Consider the following 7,706-nt stretch of genomic DNA (forward strand, 5'->3'; position numbering starts at 1 on the left):
TGACACTTCGTTCAGAGGGTTAAAAGGAAGTCGGTCATGTAGAAAAGAGACAGAGCTTCGGTACACTAACTCATTGACCCGGAGGGTAAATAATGTGGCAGCCGCAGATATTAGGAGCAGCTGCAATCGTTTACCAAGGGGTCCTGACTGACTGTATAAATAGGGGTCGAAGCGATGTATCTGTTCCTTCGTTTTGGATTAAGCATTTAAACCTGTAAGGACCCGTGATAGACCCAGTGATAAAAAGTACAGCAAGTGTTTTGTTTTGTTTGTCTATAATTGTTTGTAATTATTAGACGGCTAAAACGTTCCGGAGCTGTCACCAGGGGCCAGTACAAAACCCGGGACAGCACTTCACTTTTGTCACGAATAAACTTGTATCACCCACCACGAGCACTGCAGCACGCACCCAGGACTGGTGACCGTGTTTGTACATTGTGGGAAAGATACATGTGTTTATTATTTGGAACTGCAACCCCTCCTGTTTGTTTCCAGTGCAATACACATTGTTGCGTATAGCCTGGAATTATTGTTTGGTCACCAGACCAGTGTTATAATAAATAAACCCCCTTTTTCAAACTGGATTACAAATCTCTGTCTGTTCACTGCGTACTGCATCACTCCTGCACCTATAAACAATCAACCACTTTGCCACAGGTCCACACCCGGTCAGTCCTGCACATCAATAGCAGAAGACTAGAAAACCTAAGAATGAGAGGAGTGTCTGGTCTGTGTGCTACACATACTTTTGCTAAGTTTTTTAACCCATTCTTCTAAAAACTTTAAGTCTCTACTAGCCTGCGGCATGGTAGCGTCACAGCCCAGATAGTAATGGCAGAGACAGAGTCTCAGACACAGAAAGCTCCAAGTTAAACTGTGCTGATGTGCTCTTTTAAATAACGGACAAAACCCTTACAAAAACACAAGGACCAAACAAAAGTTTTAGAAATACTCACAAATGTAAAAAAACAGACAACACAGCAGCAGACACATAACAAGGACCTCCACCTCTGTCACCAACATTAACCCTACTAATTATCTTCTAACAAACCTGAACACCTATTTTATAGACCTACTCATTATTTAATAATTTATTCAATTGTCGGCTCCAGCCACATTCCCATATGTTTTGACAGGGAGAAATTGAACTCCCTTCCTGCTAGCTTAATATTTCCCATACACACACACACCCATGCCCCAACAAGGCTTTCACCCTGCCACACTGCCACATAGCCATTCTTTGTTCAGGGCTTAATAGATTATTTTAAAGGCTGCCTATTAACTATTAACAAGCAGCTAATAATCATATTATTGTACATTATTTCTTTTTCTGTTAATTGTTAGTTAATATATAATATGCCAGCTACAACTACAAACATCAGAGCCCTCTGGATTATCAGTTCCCAGTCGATCATATATTTGAAATCGGTTCAGACTGTTACTGTAGTAATGTTTAGCAAATTAAATCAGGCTTTTATTAGTGGTTAACTTACTGTGGCAAAGTGCCCGCCCCTGTGTGTATTTTGTATTATATGTTGTATGTTAATGTTGGTATATAGTCATTGGTACACGGGATATAAATGGGTATGTGTAGCACGAGTGTTTAAAATGTATATTTGTATTTAGGCACGAGGATTGCACAGCACTTCAGTGCAAGTAAAAAGTAATAATATGTGAGCACAGGTAATTGCACTTTATTAATTCACGTGCAGTTGTACCGCAACTCCAATTGAATGATTGATTAGCAATCGAGTCTCGGTACAGCTTCATAAAAGCAACATGTTTTCACTCACTCAGGGTTGTGTGTTTGGGAGTGGAGAACGGGGGAGAGAGAGGAGAAGCGTAATTATAAATATCAATTGCTACGAGTGCTGGAAGCACCAGCACCGTATTTGTTTTGTGTAGCGTTCGTCCACCCTGTTTTGTTAGTTTCTACTTGTTTTGTTTGTCTATTTATTTTAGTCTCAAGTGCCGTGTGCTGTTTTTGTTACAAACCTTTTATTTTCTGTCTGTTTAATTATTAAACTGTGCATCAGCGTCTTCACTATTCCAAAACCTGTGTTCTGAGTCGGTTTCTGTTTCTGGTCTGACGTCCACCACCCCTGCCGTCTTTATGACACTTACCCACAATGTAAAAGAGCTGGTATTGTTTGCATTTGTGGTTACAGAGCTTTTAACCTCATCTCACCAACAGGAAACAGAATCCGTAATGGCTGTGCATTACACAACACTGCCCCTAACATTAAATAATGTATAAGCTCTTTAGATCAAACTGAACAATGTTTGTTAACAGTTAACAAACTAAAAAAAGTAGCCCTTAAAATAATGTGTGACCTGTTATTCATTCCGGTGCTTAGAGATTAGTTCTGTGTTGGTTTGAAAAGCCTTCTCTATTATTCACATTGTGCTACTCGTTCTAATCCCCTAAATCATACTCTGATGGCTTATGAAGGTGTGGGCATTTACAGGCTGAATGGAAATTTCCATTTTCTCTGCTGTTTCTCACTTTGACTGCACAAGTTCTTGTTTCCTTCTTAAAGGTTCCTCCAATGCACATCATAAATGGCTTCAGAACCTCCTGCATTGTATTAAAAAGGCATCACTTTTTTAACTGTGTGGGTAGGTTATCCAGGCTTTTATATTGTTATTCAAACATTATAGGTCACAAATCAGCTGGGAAATAAATCAAAATCCAGATGGACGATCTGTCTATTAAGTGTTGTTTCCAGATGATGGCACAATGCTTGTGCGCCAATTAAACTGATTTGCTCCTGACCAGTACAGGTCACTACAGAATGATGAGGTGAACTAACCGTCCCCCCAATAATCATCCTCCAATGCAGCACTCCCTCTGCTTTTAATATGTTACTTTTCTTTTAAAAAAGTTTTATGATTTTTTCAAGACAATGTGGAAAATACAACCCAATACAACTTCTCCCAATGGAAAATATTCCCTTGATATCATTTCTTCTCTGCTCCTAGCGGTTACATTGTAGACAAACCTTTCCCATATATATATATATATATATATATATATATATATATATATATATATATATATATATATATATATATATATATTTGCTACAGACTTTGTGAATGTGTTTGATCAAGGTTCCAGTAGTTTCTTTGGTGAAACTCCACAAAGCTCACAATCATTCAGAAAACAATTTTATTATATAATCATGATTAGTTACAAGTTGCCACTGTTTTGAAACACATTATTTCTCATTGTGCTAATTTACTTCTTCATGCAGACATGGTTCACATCCTGTGCCAAGTTGGGAACTGGGACTAGCTCCTTTCTTTGTGTATCAAAGACCAGGTGGAGCAGGTGGAGCCTTTGCAGGCTGGCCCCTGTCACCAGGGTTTAGTTTGCTAGAATTGGTTGCTTAGGTTTGGTGTTTGAAAAGAGACATTTGGTCTGACAGCAGGAAAGGAGGTCACTAAGCTGAAAAGTCTAAAAAATGTGTTTGCTATAAGATTATATAAGAAGCTAAATCATTACTTAGTTACCTGTAGCTTAAATCACAAAAACAGGTGCATGGTTCAGCCAAATTCCACATGCTTTTTACTTGCATTGCAGTTGACAACCCAACATTGTATTTTCTTTACAGCCTTTCCTTGCTTTCTAATGCCAGCGTAAAATCATTTTGTGAAATCTAAAGTCTTTGTGGGATATCGTGTTTTACCACCACCTATTTACATTTGCAATAAAATCTTTTTTTTTTTTTTTATTGTAATATTAAACAAAATTAGGAGAATCAGATTTTTTTTGATACAGTGTAGTTCTTTAGTTAAAACTGGGATTTGTATGAACAAATTCCACATTATATATTTTAGTATTATATATATATTATAGTATTTTAGAAATATTTGATAATAACTTTGCACCGGCTTCAGAAATGTGCTCAATGGGCACTACGGTGGGTGTGTGCCTCATGGTTTAGGAGAGACCATACTATTAATAGGTCATTTCATAGGTCTCTGTCATCAAGCCAGAGGGCAGGCTGTTTACAGAGTCAATCATTCATAGAAGGTGTACTGTACAGAGAATAGATTGCTAGACTGTACAAAGTTGACCATTGCAACAGAAGTTAAAATTGAAAAAACAACAAAAAACTGTTGATATGAAATTGAAACAGATTAAAAAATATAAGAAACAATCATATCCTAGTTACAACACAATGATTTAGTTCTAAAATCATAAGGGCTTTCATCATATTTGCTTCCAGCTTGCTGACAGAGAACAGAAATCAAAGGTCTGGCTTTTCAGCTCCTTTTTAAAGCATTTTAAACCAATCAACACCCGGCCACGTTCTGCATGTGGATTTGGTAGGGATGAGATTTTAACCCCATCCCTGCCAAACTTAAATTCTAAATATATAAACTTTAATTTAGAACAACTCAAACAGGAAAAACAAACACACACACATACACACACACACACAAAGACACACACACACTATATTCACAGGTTGATGGTAACAAATTGTCCCTTTAAACTTTGGGGGGGGGGGGGGCAGCTTTCCAGAAACAAGGTTGTATGAAAATAAATTGCAAATATTAGTGAATCGTGGCAGGTAACAGATAACTATAAGGCAAGGTTGCATACTGACTGTTTTGACAACACACTGTGGAATCTGAACCATCTGTAGACAAACACACTCTAGAACAGATGGAGTCTGGAAGGGCCTTGCAGGAGGTTGCAGATTGATTGAAAATGTGATTGACACTACACTGAACTGAAGAGATGTGCACCACTATTTAATGTGTAATAAAACATAGTGAAAGTACAAAGTAAAGTACAGGCAAGCACAGTAAATCACAAGAAACTGTGGTCACCCCACTGTATTAGCAAATGCAAAATGATTGTGAAATTTACCCTCATAGTTACACACTTCAGCAATGCAGCCAATGTAAAAGGCACAGGGTTCTTGATACATTTCAACATGTTCAGATATAAGAGAGGTAAGTGGGTCAAGTAGCAGGGTAATAATCACTCCCTAATGCAAATATTGACAGCTGTTAATGTTTTCTCTGCTCCAGGAATGCAAGAGAATAGTATGGGCATTGGCTCCACTTACCAAACACAGTGAACAAGCTGTCAGGCAAAGAGCAGATCCATACAGATACAATACCAGTGCAGCACTGCTTCTGAATTAGAGTTAGCTAGGGTAAGGTAGCACAAGGCTAAAGGCTGGGCACAGAGTTCATTAATAAAGTGAAAAGAGGGCACTGAGAAAATTTGATTTCTTACTCGCCAAGAAACAAGATCATGTAAGGTGTTGGTGTCGGGGCGTTCCCCCCATAAATTAATCATTTTAATTCATAATAATTGACCATTTTCGATAAGCTATTGGAATTCGTTCTCATTGTTTACAGTAGGGTCGATGAATGAGAATAGCTTTGAGTTTGACAGCATGAGGTTATAATGTTTACAACTTATTTTTTGTAATCCATCAGTTGTACCTTCAGTATGGCAAAGTTTCCGGCTGATGTCAGCGAGTCCTATATAAAAATGAAGAGATGACAGCCCGATGCACAGGAGTCTGGGCACCAGACAGTGCCCAGATCTTAACCATGGCTCACTTGTAAGATCTGTTATAGAGCAGGTATATTTTCCTTTGTGTGTGTTACCTTTAATATAATACAGTGTTGATTCTTATACCAGCTACTCTTACCCTTCGTCGCACACACTCTGAACTGCCAAAAAAATGTTGCAGAAGAGCACTTAGACTCTCCTATGAAGTTTAAGAGAATATATCTTTAAGCAGGATCCCAGAGATGCAGTTGCTGAATGTTGCTCAGTAATCTCTGATAGTGCTAGGGGGCGCTGTTCTGCAGGAGGTCCTCTTTTAGATGCCACTTTGAACAAGGGTCTTATCTGCTCTGACATGTTGAAAAAGAGCAGTGGCTTTAATTAACCTCACTGTGGTTTTATTGAGAATTTATGCAGAAAATGGATCAAGAATGCTGGCTCTGGAATAGAATTTTCAGCAAGCTGGCTCACTCCATGTTCTCTTACTATTACCTGCTTTGCACCTGCAGTAAAAGCATTGCACACTGTAGTGAAACAACGGATTGGAACAGGATGGTAAATTACTGTACAAATTTAACACTGTACATTTGTGGATGTAGAGACTATGTTGCGTAAATCAGTCAGTCTTGTTAACAATAATAATGGCATGCATGTTCATAGGTACTCTACAGATGGAGTAACTATACAGGCAACTGCAGCAGAAAAGTATACTGCAAGAGGAAGCTGGTAACTAAAAACCTTTTTGTTTGTTTGATAGGGTTGTGTTTTTTTTTTTCAGCCATAAGCAACACATTTTCAGATTTTTCCAATTAACCAAAACAATATATTTTAATGATACTCGCCCTGAATATCAAAGCCTTTCCAACTGTTGCGGTGGTACGGTGGCTTGTTGAGGACACTCACCTGAGGGAGACACACGAGTGTCGAAACCGCGTTGTGTGGTGTTCAGCCATCTGTTTATATGCTGCTTTTATTTTTAACAATAAAATGAAAAATGTTTTAATAAGTAAAATGCCAACATTTGGATCTCTATTGAGACTTTGTTTCAATATATTGCAGCGATCTGCCTTAAGCGGGTGTAGTGGGAAGAATGAAACACTGGAGGCAGTGTGTATTTCAAAGCAGTTATAACTGCTCCTTTTATTTAAGGCTCTTTCAGCACTCTCCTATGATTTTTAATTATTGTCTTTAATTCTCAGGAGCCGTTCACACCGGACGTGGTGTGGCAAAAGCAATTGTTTTCAATGAAGGCCGTGACGCACCAGGACGTAAACTACCAGCAACCAAGTAGGAGACTGCTTGCGAGGAAGAAAAAAAAGTAGAATGGAGGAAAAGTTTGTGGTTCTGACTTCTGATTTTCCAGAGTTGTATAATACAACATTAAGTAGGTTTGAAATCTGCCTTCATCAAACTGGAGTTCCCGTGTCAGCCGATGATATTCGCTGCACCTTTTTCTTTTCTTGGGGATGTGATGAACCCAACAGCGATGTTACTTTTTTTTTCCTCCTGTTGCCCCCAACGCTACTATATATATATATATATATATATATATATATATATATATATATATATATATATATATATATATATATATATATATATATAGACACACACACACACACACACACACACACATCACACACATAAGAACATAAGAAAGTTTACAAATGAGAGGAGGTCGTTCGGCCCATCTTGGTCGTTTGGTTGTTAGTAGCTTATTGATCCCAGAATCTCATCAAGCAGCTTCTTGAAGGATCCCATGGTGTCAGCTTCAACAGCATTACTGGGAAGTTGATTCTAGACCCTCACGATTCTCTGTGTGAAAAAATGCCGCCTATTTCCTGTTCTGAATGCCCCTTTATCTAATCTCCATTTGTGACCCCTGGTCTTTGTTTCTTTTTTCAAGTCGAAAAAGTCCCTTGGATCAACATTGTCAATACCTTTTAGAATTTTGAATGCTTGAATTAGGTCGCCACGTAGTCTTCTTTGTTCAAGACTGAATAGATTCAATTCTTTCAGCCTGTCTGCATATGACTATATTTGCATATGCATACATATGCCTCCATATGCATATGATATATATATATATATTATATATATATATATATATATACACTGAGTGTACAAAACATTAGGAACACCTTCCTAATATTGAGTTGCACCC

Source organism: Polyodon spathula, chromosome 6, assembly GCF_017654505.1.
Source record: "Polyodon spathula isolate WHYD16114869_AA chromosome 6, ASM1765450v1, whole genome shotgun sequence".
NCBI classification, from domain to species: Eukaryota; Metazoa; Chordata; class Actinopteri; order Acipenseriformes; family Polyodontidae; genus Polyodon; species Polyodon spathula.